Source organism: Myotis daubentonii, chromosome 19 (genome assembly GCF_963259705.1).
Source record: "Myotis daubentonii chromosome 19, mMyoDau2.1, whole genome shotgun sequence".
In the NCBI taxonomy this organism is placed as follows: Eukaryota; Metazoa; Chordata; class Mammalia; order Chiroptera; family Vespertilionidae; genus Myotis; species Myotis daubentonii.
The window spans coordinates 13,046,282-13,065,138 of NC_081858.1; the positions used below are offsets into that span (position 1 = coordinate 13,046,282).

Below are 18,857 nucleotides of genomic sequence, written 5' to 3' on the forward strand. Positions count from 1 at the left end.
TCCACGCGGGACGGCCCTCCGATGCGGCCGGCCGGGCTGGCTGCAGGATGGAGCCTGCGCTTCATCACAGCCGGACCCCCCGGGACCCCGGCCGCTCTCCTGGCCGGCGCCTGGGCAGGGGAAGGAGTGGCCCACAGACGAGGGGCTGGGATGGAAAGTGTGTGTCGGCGGCCGCTGTGGTCTGAGGTCCTGCCCCAGCCACCAGCTCTTCCTCCCGGGAGACAGCGACCTTGAGACAGTGACCTTGAGGAGGCAATGACAGGAAACGCCCCCCCCTGCGAGGGCTGGGGAGTCAGGAAGGAAGTGACCTCTCTGAGCCTCGGACCCTCCCCTCGGACCCTCCCCATGGCAAAGCCAGACGCTCTGCTCACCCGCCCGCTCAGAAAGCTCAGAAAGCAACCATCCTCGGCTGTGGGAGCCGCCTGAGGGCAGAGGTTCGCCGCCCACAGGAGCCCCTCTTTGAGGCAGACCCTCTCAGTGGGCAGAGTGACTGCGGGCAGCCGGGCAGAGCTGAGAAAGGAACCCCAGCGTCCGGCCCTGCACCCCCACCACCTCGGGAAGGAAGGGCTCTGAGCTGCATAGGAGCAAGAACCCCCTCAGCCTCTCCTCCCTCAGCCTCTCCTCCCTCGGCCTCTGCTCCCTCGGCCTCTCCTCCCTCGGCCTCTCCTCCCTCGGCCTCTGCTCCCTCAGCCTCTGCTCCCTCAGCCCTGCAGAGGCGAAGGGAGAAGTCCCGTTCTCAGCCCCTCTCCGCTGCGTGAGTCTCTCCATCGGGCCCCTGCACGGCCCCCACCTCCTAGGAGGTGCTCAGCGGCATTTCGGGGTGACCCTGACTCCCCCACTGGGGCCCGCCGTGTTCCTGGCCTGGGTAGGGGTGAGAAGAGGGACGCCGGGACGCTGGACCAGCCTGGCCAAGCGCAGAGGTGAGAGCGGAGAGGGCGCTGGCCCGCCCCAGGCCTCGCAGGCAGGGACCTCTGTCTTTACGTCCACAGCTGCGTCCCAGCACCTGGAACCCTCCGGGCAGGCACTGGGGATCCCTGAGCATCTGCTGGGTACGCGGGTGAGGACCCCGCCCTCCCCAGGAAGATGGGCGGTGAGGCGGCTCTCTATGCCCGGGCCCAGACCCCGGAGGCCGCTGCCGGGAGGAAAGGACCCTCCTCCCAGGAGAGGGAGCCGGACGCCAGGCTGGGCAGGAGGCGGCCCTCGGGGCAGCGCTGATGCCAGGCTCAGGCCGCGGGCAGAGAAGTGCTCACCGCCCCGCCAGGTACAGCAGGTGACCCCGGAGGGGCTGAGGCTCGGTGCCCAGCCGGCCGCCCCCGCACGCCCCTCGCAGCCGGGACACCACCGTGGGGAGTAAATTAAAACAAAACGCAAGAGTGCAAGGCAGCCCCCTCCCTCCTTAGCACCCGGGGGCCTTTTTGGAGGAACCGGAAAGAATGAGCAGCTAGAGATGAAGACAGCCTTCGGTGCCGGCGGAAACAGGCGGTGAGCAGGGCGGAGAGAGGCCCCGGGAGGCAGGGGAACCGGAGCAGGAACCGGACCCACCTGGAGCCCGACCAGCAGGAAGGCTGGGCCCCCACGCCCCGCCCGGAGTCCGGGCTGGGTCAGCAAACCCGGCCACGCGCATCTGCGTCTAGTTCTGGGGGCCAGTCCCGAGCCCAGCACTGACCCGCTGTGTGACCCCGAGCCAGGTGCTGGCATCTCTGAGCCTCAGCTTCCTCGTGTGAAACGGGTCCGTCATGGCTCCTGCCGGGGTGCTGTGCGCTCAGCCCAGCCAGCGCGTCCCCACCCCCGCCTCGGCGCCCTGCTGGTTCGTTTCCCAGCGTGGATCCCCCTTCGGGGTCCCCGAAGCTCAGTAGCCGGTCAGCACACGGGGAGAGGGTTCCTCCGAGTTTAGGAAGGAAAAATATCGCCCTCGCTGTTCTACCCGCCCACGGCCCTGGGGTGACGACGGGGGGACGGGGACCAGGGCGAGGCCGGTGATGAGACGCGGGAGGTGAGATGGACCGGGATGGACGAGGGGCCCAGGGAACCCGGGGCTCCTGCTCTTCCCTCAGGGCAGAGGGAGAGAAAGAGCAAATAAGCCCCCGATATCCCTCCTCTAGTCCCAAGGCCCCGGGACCCCCAGAGGACCTCTGCCTCGTCCCCCCAGTTCCTCATCTAGGGAGCTGGTCATGTGAAAACACGCACGGCCTTTCCGTGTTGCCGACCACACCTGCCACGCTCGGTCACAACCAGCTCCCGTCCACGGCAGAGGTTGGGGAGCCCCCACCCGTCCTGTCCCATTGGCTGGGGTGGGGAGGTGAGGCTGAGCCAGGGGAGCAGAGGGGAGCAGCGAGGCGCCCTGGATGGAGCAGAGACGGGTTTGGTGGAATGTGGAAGCGACCACTGCCGGACGGAACCTCAGACCTTCCTACTGGATACGAGACGCCTTAATGAGCCAATTAGTTAGGAGTCATCTTCACTACGCGCGGGTTCAGAGCAGAATATCTCTGTCAAATTCTGAGCGAAGGAAGGAGTATTCCCTTTTTATAGCCTTCTAGGTCAGCGGTTCTCAACCTATGGGTCGCGACCCCTTTAGCAGGGGTCGCCTAAGACCATCCTGCCTATCAGATATTTACATGACGATTCATCACAGTAGCAACATGACAGTGATGAAGTAGCAGCGAAAATAATTTTATGGTTGGGTCACAACATGAGGAACTGTATTTAAAGGGCCAGAAGGTCGAGAACCACTGTTCTAGGTCTTTGTGTAAGTTATTTGTGCAGACAACTTGTAACCTTGAGTACATGTTATATCTAACAAACACCTGGCATGAGAATATTATCAGTATCGGCGTATCAATCCCTTTAGATGGTTAGCTTGCAAGGTCAGACAGTTAAGTTTATCTTTCCTATTATTTAAGCTAAAAAAAAACACGAAGTTATTTTACAGAATAAGAGACCGTCGAAAAATAACAGAATTGACCTATGGAACAAGGGACTATCTAAAAATAACAGAGACTTTCAAACAGCAGTTTTACAAAGGAGGGATTATTATGGAGCCGTCAGTATCTGCAAGGAGGCGGGTGGATGGATCCGCTCCACCCCGTGGAAACCAGATAAAGTCAGATGTGGGAGGGAAGGAGGCACACAGCGACGGAGCCCATGCACCCCCACCTCCACGGCCGGGGGGCGGTCCTTACCTGCAGGTCTGCCTGAGAAGGCTCCCTCGACGTCCCACGCGGTACGGCTCGGCTGACGAGGCCCACAGAAGGGTGTCGGGGACCGGGACGCGCGGCCAGCATCCTGCAGGGAGAGGCCGTGGGTAGGCGGTGAGACTCCTGGCCGCTTAGACCCCTCGGCGCCAACCCCACCGGGAAACCGACGAAGACGGGCGGTCCTGAGCAACGCCAGGGCCTGGGGATGCGGATGTGCCCCGAGGACAGGGCAGGGGAGGCCTCGAACAGGGTGTTCATTTGGCCAAGGATGGGTCCGTGGAGACGGCAGCCCACGACACTTCCCAGGGCTCCCGTGCTGGGGCGCGTGGCTCGGGGACCCCGGGCCCACACCCCCGACACACACAGGCGGGAGGCGTCTGACTGCAAGAGGCCCAGCTCCCAGGGCTCGGCCTCAAACCTGAGGCTCCCCCACCGCCCCTCAGGGATTGCAGGGCTCAGGCTGCCTCGGGGCGGCAGGTGGAAGGGGGGGGAAGAGCCCAGCGTTGGGGGCAGCAGCTGGGGGGCCCAGGGCAGGGCACGGTCAGCATCGTGGGGTGAAGCCCATGACGGCCTCCCGCCTTCCCATCAGCCTCCTGCACCAGGCAGAGGGACCGCAGGCCGGAGCCGAGGAGCACACAACCCAGGAAAAGGCCCAGACCCGGTCTCCGGGGAGTCCCAGCGCGATCAGCCTCAGACGGCAGGAGATCCACGGCCCGGGCTCCCTCGGAGACGCCGGGCCCACGTCTGCCCATGTGTGAGCCCCTGTTCCTGTCCCAGGGAGCAGGCAGCCACCCGGGAGGCCCTTCCTGGGACCAGGACCAGAAGGCAGCCGCCTTCGAGCTACAGGAGCAGGGATGGTTCCAGAAACTCCCAACTCCACAGCAACCTCCTCCAGGGCTGAGGCCAGCTACCGGGGACCTGGGGACCCGGCCGTGCCCGCCTGGGGCCAGCAGTCCCCACCAGGTGAGAGAGAACCCTCCGCTGGCTGCAGACAGCAACGGCGATGAACTGCGAGCGAGGACAGACAGCGCGGTCCAGGGGAGGGAGAGTCTAATTGGGGAGGTGAGAGAAGGGGAGGCACAGCCGTGGGAGGTGTGCCTGTGAGCACAGGGCCGGCGTTCACAGGCCGCCCACCACCCAGCGCAGCCCACGCGCCCACTCCCGGGAGCCACCGCCAATGCTGCAAACTCCTCCCGGGACGGGACAGGCCTGCAGGAACCCAGCCCCCACCTGGGCCCTGCACTGCCCCTCCCGTCCGTCCACGGCCGCAACAGCCCCGACACACGCGAATCCGAACGAACAGAACGTCCGCGTCTCTCCCTCCACGCCAAAACCCACAGCTCCCCCGCGCACACGCCCCGCTCTGCACGGCTTCTCCTGCTGTTTCTTAGCTTCGCCACAACCCCCCCAACCCTCTGTGAGGTCCCTGCAAGTCTCCCCGCGTTGGAGGTTAGGGTTGGCCCCGCAACACACCAACCCGAGGCAGTGGGGTCTTGCAGGCCTGCGGGCACCACTTCCCGGGTGAGAGGGTCCACGCGGACTCCCTGACTCGCTGACTCACAGCCGTGGAATGAGGTGGGCAGGGCCCAGGGAAAAGGCAGGTCCCTAAGGAGAGGTAGAGGTGCCCGCAGGCACAAGAGAACTTTCCCGACAAAAGCGTTTCTAGTGCACAAAGTGAGCGAGGAGTCGGCTGAGGGAGGAAGCAGCTCCCTGGGGGCGGGCGGAACGCGGCTGGAATAAAATAGGAAGACGGGGCCAGGCGACCCCACACACGAGGGGCCAGAAGCAAGTCAGCCCGCTCCCTGCAGGGACGAGACAAAGCGGAACAAGGTCTGTACGAGGTTTGTGCTCGCTGGGGAGTCGTGGGGTGGGGGGTCCTGATACCACATAGCACACGTGTTTTCCTGTTTACCAGGAACCGAAAAAAAACACATTTTATTCCTTCACGACCCCCCCGCCTTGAATTGAGGTATAATTGTGATATTGTACTATCTTATCTAATAAAAGAGAAAAATGGTAATTGGCGTACGATGATACCCTTTTCATTGGCTAATCAGGGCTATATGCAAATTAACTGCCAACAAGATGGTGGCTAATTTGCATATGTAGGCACAATGCAGGGAGGCGAAAGGGAAAGCAGGAAGAAGCCCCCTGCCACTGACAGTGATCAGAAACCCAGGGGGGAGCTAAGAGCTGGGGGGCAGGGCAAAGGCGGCCCTGGGGCCGCCTTTGCCCTGCCCCCCAGCCATGATCGGAGAATCAGGTGCCTTTTCCGCCCTGGCCAGTGAGAGCAGGAAGTAGGGGTGGAGCCAGCAATGGGAGCTGGGCACGGTAGAAGCTGGCAGTCCCAGGAGCTAGGGGTCCCTTGCCTGGGCCTAAAGCGAAGCCCACGATCGCGGGGCTGCTGCAGCTGCGGGTCCCCGCTGCCCGGGCCGGACGCCTAGGCCAGAGGCATCAGGCCTGGGCAGGGGCGGAGCCTGCAACCGCGGGGAGCTGGGGGTCCCCTGCCCAGGCCTGACACCTCTGCCGGAGGCCTCAGGCCTGGTCAAGGGGCCGATCTGGTGATTGGTGATTGGAGGGTGATGAGGGTCAACTCCTCTGGCCGAGGCATCAGGCCTGGGTGGGGGGCGGAGCCAGGGATTGGGGGGATATGATGGTCCCCTTGCCCAGGCCTGAAGCCTGGGTCAGAGGCGTCAGGTTTGGGTGGGGGGTGGAGCAAGCGATCAGAGGGAGATAGGGGTCCCCTGCCCAGGCATGATTCCTGGGCCAGAGGCCTCAGGCCTGGGCGGGGGCCAGAGCCAGTGATCGGGGGGAGATGGGGGTCCCCTGTCCAAGCCTGACACCTCTGGCGGAGGCGTCAGGCCTGGGCAAGGGGCCGATGAGGCGATCGGAGGGTGATGGGGGTCTATGCCTCTGGCCAAGGCATCAGGCCTGGGCAAGGGGCAGAGCCAGCAATTGGAGGGGTCTGGGGGTCCCCTGCCCAGGCCTGACGCCTGGGCCAGAGGCATCAGGCCTGGGCTGGGGGCAGAACCAGTGATGGGAGGAAATGAGGGTCCCCTGCCCAGGCCTGACGCCTCTGTCAGAGGCGTCAGGCCTGGGCAAGGGGCCGATCCTGCGATTGGAGGGTGATGGGGGTCAACGCCTGAGGGCTCCCAGTATGTGAGAGGGGGCAGACTGGGCTGAGGGACACTCCCCCACACACACACACCCAGTGCACGAATTTCGTGCACCGGGCCCCTAGTCTATAGTAATAAAAGCGTACTATGCTAATTAGACCGGACGTCCTTCCGGACGACCTTCCGGATGAAAGCCAGGCTGCAAGGGAAGCCCGGGTCCCGGGTGCCAGAGAGAAGCCGGTGCCAGCAGTCGGGGGAAGGAAGGCCTACTCCTGCACGAATTTCGTGCATCGGGCCTCTAGTACTGTAATAAAATTGTAATAGATAGGGTGTCCCAGAAAACGCTTACCCTACTTCGAGTAATTTTAAAGGCGGCGTTTATTAAAATCCACTTCATTGTCAAACTTGAGCTACCAGCTGTTGAAGTTGTGTCTGCATTTTGGGGGGACACCCTGCAGTCGGAAGTGCAAATTGTGATGATTTTTCTATCCATACACGTCCTGAAAAGACTCCTCCCCCCTTCGGTGAACACATCCATCACCCCCCCCCCAATATTTGCCTTGTTTGGGGGGCCAGGGAGGGGTGAGACGAGTTCTCTATCAGCAAACTTCCCTTCCCCAGCACAGCATCACCCACTGGAATTATGTTACACACCAGGCCCTCTCCTCTGAGTTCCCAACCTGCATCTCCCATGTGGTTTGGGGAGCGGCGGGGTGTAAGCCAACCAACAAACAACAAAGGACGACAACGAAAACCCAACGAACCTCTGGCGACGGGACATCCGAACTGCTTTCCCGCGGGTCTTCCCGTGACTTTGTTCCGATGGGCGGATGTGAGCTGGTCAGTGAGTCCGTTTCCCTGCGCAGTTTCTGTGAACAGGCCACCGGCCTCGCCCCAGCCCCCCTGAATCAATGTCAAACGCACACGTAACGAACGCCGTCCTGACCGGGAGCCAGTTCGCCGGCGTGCCCCGACGTGCGTGTGTCTCCGGCTGGCGGAACGCCCGAGTTCCAGGCGAGCGGGTAGTCTGCCCGGAGCTAGGCGTTTGTTTCCATTCTCCGTTGGCATGGAGACCGCGAGGCAGGTGGCGAAAGAACGGGCAGAGAGGGACGGAGGCAAAGCCAGCGGTAGCCCCGCCAGCAACTGTCCGGGCGGCTGACGGTCGACAGGCTGGGCCGGCCGCACCGCCCTGGAAGGCACGGCTCCTCGCTTTGTTTGACGGAGAGATTTCATGTCATAAAATTCACCGTTTTGAAGGGTGCTGTGCAGAGGCGTCTCGTCCATTCATAAAGTCGTACAACCATCACCGCTACCTAGCCCCGGAGCCTGTCCCTCACCCCCTGAAGAAACCCCAGCCTCACCAGCACCAGGAGACAGTCGCCTCCCACACCCTCTCCCCCCGCGCCCCTGGCAATCCCTAACCTGCTTTCTGTCTCTGAGGGTTACCTGCCCTGGACCCGTCTTATCAATGAGATCACACATGCGCCCGCTTGTGTCCGGCTCCTCTCGCTCAGCATCATGCTCTCAAGGTTCATCCACCTGAAGCCGGTGTCAGGGCTCCGTTCCTGCTCACGGCCGAGTAACAGTCCTCCGCGTGGACAGACCACCTCATCGAGTCGTCCGTGGGGAGACGGGGCTGTTTCCACCGTGTGGCTGTTGTGGATCATGCTGCCATAAACATTGTGTACAAGGCATGTGTGTGGTTTTTTTTTGTTTGTTTGTTTTTAAATATATTTTATTGATTTTTTACAGAGAGGAAGGGAGAGGGATAGAGAGTTAGAAACATCAGTGAGAGAGATACACCGATCGGCTGCCTCCTGTACACCCTCTACTGGGGATTGAGCCCAAAACCCAGGTATGTGCCCTTGGCCGGAATCGAACCTGGGACCCTTCAGCCTGCAGGCCGACGCTCTATCCACTGAGCCGAACCGGTCAGGGTGAGGCGTGTGTGTTTTTATTCCTCCTCACCCAAGGATATTTTTCCCATTGATTTTCAGAGAGTGGAAGGGAGGAGGAGAGAGAAAGAGGAACACAGATGTGACAGAGACACATCGACGGGTTGCCTCCCACACGCACCCGGACGGGGGCCAGGGATCGACCCCGCAACCCAGGTAAGTGCCCTTGACCAGGAATGGAACCCAAGACCCTTCGGTGCACCGGCCAGCGCTCTAACCACTGAGCCCGCCGGCCAGGGCTATGGACACGTTTTTTTGTGCGGACGTATGTTTTCAATTATTTTGGGATTAGACCTGGATGTTCCTAATTTCTAAATAAAATAACAGACGAATGATACACCGGTATTTTTTTAAAAGATAAAAGGGTGCAGGGTGAGCGTGGGCCTCTCCCGTCCCTGTTCCCCGTCACCCAGCTCCTCCCCCAGCGACGGTCCACACCCTGCTTTATTCTAGAGACAGCCTGCGGGGAGGCGGCCTGGCAACCCAGCGGCTAGAGCACGGGGCCTGGAGGTGGACAGCGTTTGACAGGTGCGGTGTCACCTCTCGGCTCTGTGGCCTCGAGCAACATCCTGTGTGCCTGTCCCTCTGGGACTCCGTTCCCTGTCCTGTCACAGGGCCCCGTCGCGCATACCTGCTCCACAAAGGGCCACGGAGAGCAGAGCCCACGAGCCGGTGGGAGTGAGCGCCGGCACCAGGCCCGGCACACGGCGAGCGCTCAGTGGTTGCGGCTGCCTCGGCCCTCGGTTTCCCCCCTGGACAATGGAGGTGGGCGCCTCCCACCCGCAGGTACGGTGCACACACAGGAGACCCCTGGGTGACACCCCGAGTGCTACCACTTCTGAGCAGCTGGGAGGAAGGGGAAGGGCAGAGCCGAGACTCGGTGTCCCCCGGGAAGGCCAGGTCTCCGCACTCCGCCCGCAGCCCAGTCCCCCGCCCCCGCCCCCCACGGCATCGTGGACCCCACGCCGTGGGCCGGCGGCTGGATTTCTTATTTCCTGTTCCCTTCCCGCCGCCCCCACCCCTTCCAGAGCCTTCTCTCTGCTTTCTCGACAGACACTCTACACGGACTCCCTCCTTCTCTCTCTCTCTCTCTCAGGCCTGCGGAGGCAGCAGGAAACCCTGGAGACCAGAGCGAGAGGCCTCCAGTGAGGAAGGAAGCATTAGCCGGGCCATTAGCAGCTGTCAGGGCGATGTTCTCTCCCCGCGGTGGCTGGCGAGTGGCACAGCAGAGCCCGAGGGAGCAAACGGCCCGGCCTCGGAGGGCCGGACGGGGAAGGCGCACGGAGCCTCGCTCCCCTGTGCGTGCAGAAGTTCACGGGGAGACACCCCCCCACATGCACACACACGCCTAACAAAACAGAGCAAGGCTCAGCCCTGTTAGCAGCAGTTGGTGGCATTATGTAAAACCCAAAGCACACAAAAATATCATTTGGATGATAAAAAGTTAAATTTAGCTAAGTACAGAGTGACTAATACTATGAGGGAGAGGCGGTCCCCCAACCCCAGTTGCCTGGAGCTCCTACAGCTGGCTTCCAGAAACTTCTGACAAGTAACGGGCCTGGTGCGGCGCAGAATAACAGGTTATGTAACCGGAGGCGCAGCCCGCCATCGCACGGCCTCCCCCGGGGGCTTGTTCGCGGGGCCCTGGCGTCCCGGGTGCGAGGGTGGAGCCGGGCCTGGGGGGGGGGGGGCTGGTGTGAGGGTCCGCCTGGGCTCGTCTGCAGAGACCTCCCAGAGGGGTTGTGGCGGACGGCGACGTGGGTGACCCACCTGCCCCGGGTGAGCCACGGGCCTGGGAATCCCAGCGGCCCTGCGGCCGGTGCTGACCAACCGGACACAGCGGAGGGGTCAGCGCGCCAGGCGTGGGGCCGGGGCTCGGACAGGCATTAGCCCGCGAGCGCCCACGTTCACAGCAGGACACGGGGTGGGTGGGGGGGACGGCCCGGGTGTTTGTCCATCGGCGGCGAGCGGACCGACGGGGTGTGGACTCCAGCTGCACGAAGGAAGGCGATGCCGCCCCGAAGAGAAGGGACATCCTATCTCACGGGGGAACCCTGAGGGCTCCAGACGGAGGGAAAGGAACCAGACACGAGGGAACAGACGCTGTGTGACTCCCTTACGGGCGGGACCGGAGGAGTCACACCGACAGAGGCAGAGAGTGGACGGTGGGTGCGGGTGGGGAGGGCCCGGCCTTCGTGTTTCGTGGGGACGGAGTCCCCGTTTTACAAGATAAAAACAGAGAGTTCTGGGGACGGGCGGTGGTGGCGGTTGCACAGGTGAAGGGACCTAACACCGCTGAACAGTGCCTTTAAAAGTGGCGACAGTGGTGCCTGTTAGGTTATTTGTATTTTGCTACGATTAAACATTTCATTTTAAAAGGTCGGTGCTCAACCACTGAGCCGCACCAGCCGGGGGGAAAAAAAGAGGGGAGGAGGAGATGGATGTGTCTGTGGTGTTTCTCTGGGGGAAGCAGCTGCCAGGTGAGAAGTCCAACCCCCTGGAGGTCAGCCAGCGGCGAGAAGCCCGCGGGGAGAGGGGACGCGGAGGGGGACCCACAGCCCCAGCGGACACAGCCCAGCCCACCCCGGCGTGCTGGCCACAGGAGGGGGGACACCTGGCAATGCATGTTCCACCGCAGGGGAGCAGCGAGCTGTCCCCAAGCTCTGCCCAAGCCCCCACATCGTGCGCGAATAAGTAAAACGGTTGTGTTTAAGCCGAGAGGTCTGGGAGCAGATGACTGGTCATGGCGGTCGGGCTGGCCGGCTTTTGTGGAATTTCTCCTCCTACGGCAGCGGTTCTCAACCTGTGGGTCGCGACCACTTTGGGGGTGGAACGACCCTTTCACAGGGGTCGCCTAAGACCATCGGAAAACACATCTATAATTACATATTGTTTTGTGATGAATCACTATACTTTCATTATGTTCAATTTGTAACAATGACATTGGGGGTCACCACAACATGAGGAACTGTATTAAAGGGTCACGGCATTAGGAAGGTTGAGAACCACTGTCCTAAGGTGACACTGACCGAGAACTTTCACACGCTCCCGTCGAGTCACTAAGAGAAGGCGGTGCCCGAATGGGTCTGAGGAATCGTTTCTCACACCCCAAATCCCGGCGGAATAAATGCTGACATCAAGCCTTGTGGGCAGTTTCAAGGGCTGCTGTGAAGGCTGGGGGGGTTACTCCACGGACCTAACTGAGCTGTCAATTGCTTGGCTTTCCATCGTCCCATCCAGAGTGGGGCCTGGACGCCGTGGACGCGGGTGCCCCTGGGGCTCTGTGTGGGATGAAACGATCCCAGGTGTGGGGGGCGAGGCCGGGGCTCTAGCAGCTGACGCTGAGCAGGCTCGCCTCTCCGGGCCTCCGTGTCCCCACCTGGACAAGGAGGGTGATCTTCCGAGAGCCTCGGCAGCGGGCGCCGCGCCCTGCAATCCTATGGTTTTGAACAACCGTGACTGTATTGGGACAGGCAACGCAGCTGCTATAACAAACAGTCCGAATGCCGTGCTGTAGATCCACGAGGCAGACACACGCGTGGGATCCCTCACCTCTGTCCCCTTGTTGCCCTCCTCTCCTCTCCATGTCCTTTCTACACGTGTCCACTCACTCCACACCTTCCCTGGGGCCGCCTGGCTCGGTCCCAGGTCCTCTTCCTACATTGCACGTGAGCCCCTAGGCTCCGGGAGGGGCTGTGTGACCTGTGCTCTGATAGAGGGATGCACACCCCCTCCAGGCCTGGCCCCTCCCTAAACGCCCCATATAATCCTCCATAGCCCACATCCAGTGGAGGACCCCGAGGGAGGGCAGATACACAGAAGGAAAGGATTCGGGATCCGTGAGTCACTGTGGGGAGGCCACGGCCGGAGCACCCAATGACAAGAGTGACCAGTCTTTATTGCCATAAGCCACTGCGAATGGGGGACTGTTTGTTACAGCAGCTAGCATGGCCTGTCCTCACACATTCACCAAACTGTTACTACGTGTCGGGCGTTGAAGGACCCAGGGGAGAATTAGGCCTACACCTAATCTTGGCCCTGCCAGCACCCTGTCTACTTGATAATTCCAGGACATCGGCTAGAGACCAGTCCTGCAACTTGCAACCCCACACTAAGCTCACGATAGGAGCTTCTTCATGTTCTTCATCCTACCTGCTTCCAAAAACCCGACCACACAGCTTCACCTCCCCAAAGACTAGACGAGTAAAGAAAGAAAGAACCCACAAAGGCAGAGGAAAGCCTATGCCGATGCTCCTGACGACAATCCACAAGCAAATGAGTTAAAAAATACAATTAAATTTAGAAATCTCAGCTGTGTGCTTCCTGGTAGGCAAAGCAAAAAGGGAAATATGGGGGGGGGGGCACTGAGCTCTCACCAACAGTGGAAAACATCACCTTGGTTCACAACGAGAAGCACATGCTGTCCTTGCCAAGAGCTCCAAGGGAATGCTCCCGGGGCCACTGTGTGCGGGAGGCGGTGTGGGCAGGAGGCGGCCAACCATGCCCCGAACGCTGTCCCCCCCGCGACGCAGGGCCAGCTTTGCAGCCCTGCCTGCGCCCCGACCGGCTCTCGATGGCGAGATCCTCCGAGTAATTCCTCATCCTCGTTAATGTCAACACGGCAGCACCATGATAATGACGGGAAATATTTGCATACCATACCGCTGACGGGTTGTTTAGACCATCTGGCGACTAGACGCGGGGAGGACTGTCAAACACATGGCCCGTCCACAAACCCTGTGCCTCGGCGCCGATGGGGGCGGGCTCGGGGACGCGGGCAGCGCCCTCGGCCGGTCCCTGTCACGCTCTGGACCACGGGGACCCCCGAGAGGCCATCGGCTGCCCGTGGCTCAGCCAGCCTGGGCGCAGCGTCGGCCTCCGGCCACTGCGGGTGGGAGCAGAGCTTCCGCCTCCCGCCTCTGCTCTGAGCGGGCTGCGCATCCTGTGGGTGACAACAGCCTCCCCCGCCTTGACCGAGGACCTCTTCGGGACGGAGCTCGGAGCACGATGTCCCCGTGAGCTCGCGGCACCGCGGGGAGTTCTGGGGGGCGTTCAGCACAGTCTGCCCAGGCTCTGTCAGGGTCGGGAGGAGGCGGGACAAGGATCGGGGACCGCAGCCCCTGGAAGATGGAGGAGGGCGCCTGGCCTTGCCCGAGGGAGGTGTCGGCTTCCTTCCGTCCGCCTGGTGCTGCCGGGTCCTGGTCCCAGGCTGGACACAGACGCTTTGTGTGGGTTGATGTTAGATTTTTTTTTCCTTTCTTTTTCTTTAAGTAGCAATATTTTTTAATTTTATTTTATTGATTTGAGAGAGAGAGAGAAACATCAATCTACTGTTCCACTGATGGATGCATCCATTGGTTGCTTCTTGCATGTGCCCTGACCAGGGATCGTACCCACCACCGTGGCACTCTAGGACAGCGCGCTAACCGACGGAGCCACCCGGCCAGGGCTCCTTTCTGTTGTTTGTTTTGTCGTTTTGTTTCGTTTTGTTTTAAGTGGGGTGTGGGGTGAGTTGTTATTATTTTCTTAACTTCAGTGAAAGCAAAAATGTTCTGTTCAGAGCCTGTTCAAAAGCAGCGGTTTTCTTCGTGGGAAGCTCACGCCCGCCGCCCACGCAGGGAGCGGCGTCGGGTCCGCGATCGTGGTGCCCTGAGAACGTGCGAGTCCCGTCACCTCGACAACAGCGAGTCAAACGGAAACTCTGCAGGTGCCGGCCTGGCTGGCACTGCGACGACAGGGCCTGCAGAGCGCACACCTCGGGGGCAGGTGGGCTGCGACCCTCTCAACTGGGAACCACAGCTGGACGTCTCTTATCACTCAATGCCCTGACGGAGCGTCCAGCGCCCGGGCAGCACACGGTCGGGTGCCAGGGCTGACCGGCCTCCTCGCCCCGGAGCCTGGGTTTCGGCTATGACATGAGAGGGAGGAGACCACGTGGCTGGAAGCAGCTCCTCGCAGCCAGGAGCCCCGGGATGCACCGGCCCAAGCCAGGGGTCTCCCTGGGGCCTCGGGACGTCTTTCCTGAGACTAGTCTCTCTCTCTCTCTCTCCACCCCCCCCCGCCCCCTGCCGAGTGGCTTGAGGACCACAGACCCTGCACATGGAGGGAGGAGAAACACGAGAAAGTCAGAACCCAGGCAGACACCCCCGGGGCCACCCACCTGCATGCACAGCCACCCCAGAGGCATGGACTGTGGCCTGGGTTTCCTGACAACGGTTCGAGTTTGGGAAGCCGGGCGACCGGCAGGGCCCAGGTGGCGCCTCGGGCAGCTCTCTCTTGCCGGTCAGTCCCCACAGCCGCGGCGGGCCAGGGCGGGCAAAGGCTCTGCCTGCAGGAACTATCTGATCGCGAGGTCACAGGAACACGGTGCCCTGCTCGTCTCACACGTGCCGGGCTCAGGAAGCATCCGGCCGGAGCCGGGACTCCTGTTTCAACACGGAGAGGTGAGACCGCCAGGGCGGCCCGGCCCTGGGAGGGGGGTCAGCCCCGGCCTCCGGGGACAGAGACGGGATCTTTTCTGGGACCACGAGGCCCTGAAGGCCCAGCCCCAGCTCCTGCCTGGGAACCACTCCGTCACCAGCCCTCAAGGTCTCCCCCACCCCAGTGAGCAGGTCACTGCCAGGCCCTCCTCGGTTCCAGGCGAAATGGCAACCACGTGGCTGATGGGGCCAGATGTGCAAGGGTCCCACTCATTCCTTTTCATTCTTACTTCTTAGTGTCGCTCTGTTCCTGAGAGGATGGCCATCCTGAACGGCTGCCTTTCTGTGTGCGGTTAGGTAACACGTAACTTAAATGTCCCCGGCCATTAGCACAGCTTGCACGTTGATGGAAACTCAGATATGGCTGCCAGTCCCCGTGATGGGGGAGGTCCCAGCACAGGAACAATGACCCCTGCGAGCACCCCTGTCTGGGAGAAAGCGGCCCCCGAGTTCCTGCCCAGACGCCAGGCAATCCAGTCCCTCCCCTATGTCCCTGGATTCCCCCAAAGCCACTGCCCAGCGCTGGAGCGCAGAGGAAGTGAGGCTGTGTAAATTCATGGGCTGGCCCTTTAAGAGGAACACCCTGGGACTCCAGCAGCCTCCCTGACACTCAGCCACCATCGCTGCTGGTTTCTACAGCCTGACGCTACGGGGACTTTGCTTCCCAGCTCTGGGATCCTGGGCTGGGGGTCTGATGTGTGGCTGGGACCCCCCTGCTTCTCATGGGAGGCCTTGGAGGGATCCCTCCCGGTGGAAAAAACCGCGGGTGTCGGACCAGCCCGTTCTGCGCCTCCATCTCTCTCAAAAAAAAAAAAAAAAAAAGTGCACAGCTCGGTGGCATTAAGCACATTCACACTGTTGTGCAACCACCAGCACCATCCACGTGCAGGGCTTTCTCATCTTCCCAAACTGCAACGCTGTCATCATTAAACACGAACTCCCCGCCCGCTCCTCCCCCAGCCCTGGGAACATCTGTGAATGGGGACGCTTTAAAAATAATGTCCTTACTTGGCAAAGTTATTTTGCAACTTTACAAGTCCTGGTGTAATTGTAAAGCTCCTGGAGCTTCTCAGATACTTGGTGGTGGACGGGCGGGCGGGGGGCGGCGGAGGGCAAGGCGGCCGCCACCGCCACCCCCACCCCTGCCACCGCCACTCCCACCCCCGCCGGCAGGCAAGGAATCTTCCGGCCGCATCGCAACCTGGCGTCCTCACCCAGCTGTGCCAGGAACCGGCCGGAGCCGCCTCTGCGGTAGAAAAAAGGCTCTCACATGGTTTTCTCCTGATTTTCATTTTACTTAAAAGCTCTCCCTTGCCTGGGGTTTTGAGGTTAAAAACCACGGCCCGGCACTCACGTCCTAAGCGGGCGTGTGAACTGGCCCTACCTGGACGGAGATCGATGTAGCCACAGCCACTGAAATGGAAGGAAGCAGCCTGGACCAGCTACTCTAGTTCCGGGAATTATCCCACAGACGTGAGGGTATATTTGCACGGAAACTATGTCCCAGGGCGCTCTCCTACGGCTCGGTTTGCTTGCAACGTTCTGCTGTTAAAATCCAAAACGCCAGGCAAAAGGGAGCCGTGGAATAAATGATGAGGCTCCGGCAGCCGAACGCTAAGCCCACCGTTAAAGAGCCCGGGCGATCTACGTGGACCGACAGAGGACCGCCTCCGGGACTCACGAATTCTTAAGTCAAAAAAAGCAGGTGCAGGCCTGGCCCGTGTGGCTCAGTGGCTGGAGCGTCAGCCCTCGCACTGAGGGTCTCTCTCGGGTTTGATTCCCAGTCAAGGGCATGTACCTGGGCTGCAGGCTTGTTCCCCGTCCTGGTTGAGGGGAATGTGGGAGGCAGCCAATCGATGTGTCTCTCTCACATCGATGCTTCTCTCTCTCTCTCCCTTCTCCCCCCCCTCCCTCTCCCTTCCTCTTTCTCTGAAAATCAATGGGAAAAAATATCCCCGGGTGAGGATTAACGCCAACAACAAAGCAAGCAGGTGCACAAGGTGGCAGCTATTAGCAGGTTTTCTTTGCAAAAATACATACTCATCTGTGCGGAGCAAGAAGAGACATACACAAACACCAGCAACGGCGGCTGCCTGCAGGGAGCAGCGTGCAGACAAGGGTGTAAAGGGGTATGTGCTTCCCGCTGACCCTGGGCCCCTCGGTGCCAAGTGTGTTATTACATAAATGCTGCCGGTGCCGTAACCCCAGTGGCATGACCGTTGTGTGTCCACAGTTCACACTGTGTTTGCAGCATTTTCCTGATTTACACAGCATGTCTACCAGCAAAGGTTTAACACTGCGATGCAATCTAGCGTCCGTATTGCCTGACGTTTTGCAGATAGGAATGTAGAGAGATGCATTTTTTTAAAAGATGTTTCTATTGATTTCAGAGAGCAGATGGGAGAGGGAGCGGGAGATAGAAACATCAATGATGAGAGTGAATCATTGATCAGCTGCCTCCTGCACGCCCTCCACTGGGGACCGAGCCCACAACCTGGGCATGTGCCCTTGACCAGAATCGAACCCGGGACCCTTCAATCCACAGGCCGATGCTCTATCCACTGACCCAAGCCGGCTAGGGCAAGAAGTGTATTTTTAATCACCTTTTCATTTGAATCATCTCAGGTGAAAAAATAAACCAACCCCGTAGGCGCTCTAAATCTCTAACGGAGACTTTCCAACGCGCTCGCAGAAACGGTTAAACAGTGACGATCGTCAGAAACAACTTCCACGTCCACATCCTCTTGCAGTTTCCGGGCGACTGTGTCTTCCGGCGGCTTCCCTCGCAGAGGGGGCCGGAGGAGGTGTGTGTTGGCTGGACTCTGACGCCCTGAGCTTTCTGTCGTTCTTGATCTTTCTCCAACCTGCTCGCCGTCCATTCAGCTCGACGCATTTCAATGAGATCTGCCTGGCGAGGGCTGCACCGGCTGGGCTGCTGGAGGGACACGCCTGACCGTGCCAGGACTGCGCCTCCTCCTCAGGTTCCTTATGGCACTTGGACTGACAGGACCTGAACGCCTTGCCATCCTTGGGGACGAACACCGTGCCATGGCCGGGGCCCACGGGCCCGAACAGAAACAGCAGATCTCCGACCGCATGCTGCACGCCGTGCGGAGACCACCCCTCCCTTACTGCTTCTAATTACTTCTCAGGGCGTCTCTCTGGAAACCTAAGACGAACGTGATCCCGCTTGGAGACGTCAGGGTGCGGCCTCCTTTCCAAGAGCCGTGCTCCATCCTGGCCCGGCTCCTGCCCTCACCCGCCAGCGATGAGAGGTATCATCGCCCTGCAGGCAGCATGAAAGGGAGGGCCTCCCACAGCCGTGTCTTCCAGATGCCGTCTGGATCCCGTAATCCCTTTCTGGCCGCGCCCCGGAGCACTGGGCCCCGCAGACGCGGCTGGAGGGTTTCACGGTGAAACCGGGATTGCGCCCTGCTGACTGGGGCTGTTCTTTGTCGCGGTGAGATCTGAGCCTCGCCCTCGTCTCTGGGTTTTTAAGAGTCATGGACGCTGTTGGACTTTATCAAATGCTTTTCTGGCATCTGTTGAAAGAAGAAAGCTTTTTTTTTTTTTTGGCTTTTAGTAGTTCGCCTGGTGTTTAATCCTCTGCTTATGTCTTTGAGGCTGGTCCACACCCCGTGTCATGAGCCCTGTGCTGGGTGCTGTGCTGGGTGCTGTGCTGGGGGAGGCCAGAGAGACACCCCAACCACATAGCTCCTGCCTGTTCAGAAAGGGAGAGGAAAGGAAGGCAGAGAACACACACACACACACACACACACACACACACCCGTCCCTGTCCCCCCTATGCACCATCGGAACAGCAGGCTAGGATTTGTGAATTCATGTCACACCCAAGGCGCAGTAATGACCCAAGGAACCACACGATTCAGGTGCCTCACAGAGGACTTCCTGCAGGAGGTGGCAGAGGCCTGAGGGACAGGCTGGGAAGGTGGGCACCTGGATTGGAGTCCCGCCTCCAGTGGGACCCAAGGGCACACTTTCCGGGCCCCTCATTTTCTCAGCAGTAAAATGGAAATAATCACCGACCAACAGAGACCTTCAGGGCCTCCTTCCCTTGCAGACGGAGGCTAGGGTTCGGGTTCGACAGAG

General features: G+C 60.5%; 1 protein-coding gene across 7 annotated transcripts in view; it reads right to left on the minus strand.

Annotated features, from left to right (window-relative positions):
- The window catches only part of PITPNM2 (phosphatidylinositol transfer protein membrane associated 2), a 99,956-nt gene that overhangs the window by 68,301 nt on the left and 12,798 nt on the right, over positions 1 to 18,857 (minus strand). For 5 of the 7 annotated variants that reach the window (XM_059676377.1, XM_059676370.1, XM_059676376.1 and 2 more), the window contains exon 2: positions 3,183 to 3,285. The exons of 1 other annotated variant lie outside the window; for it this stretch is intronic. The gene's annotated coding sequence lies outside the window, so the exon portion shown is untranslated. Of the gene's footprint in view, positions 1 to 3,182; positions 3,286 to 7,077; positions 7,228 to 18,857 lie in introns of those variants that run through there. One more of the 7 variants, XM_059676371.1, reaches the window with a different exon arrangement.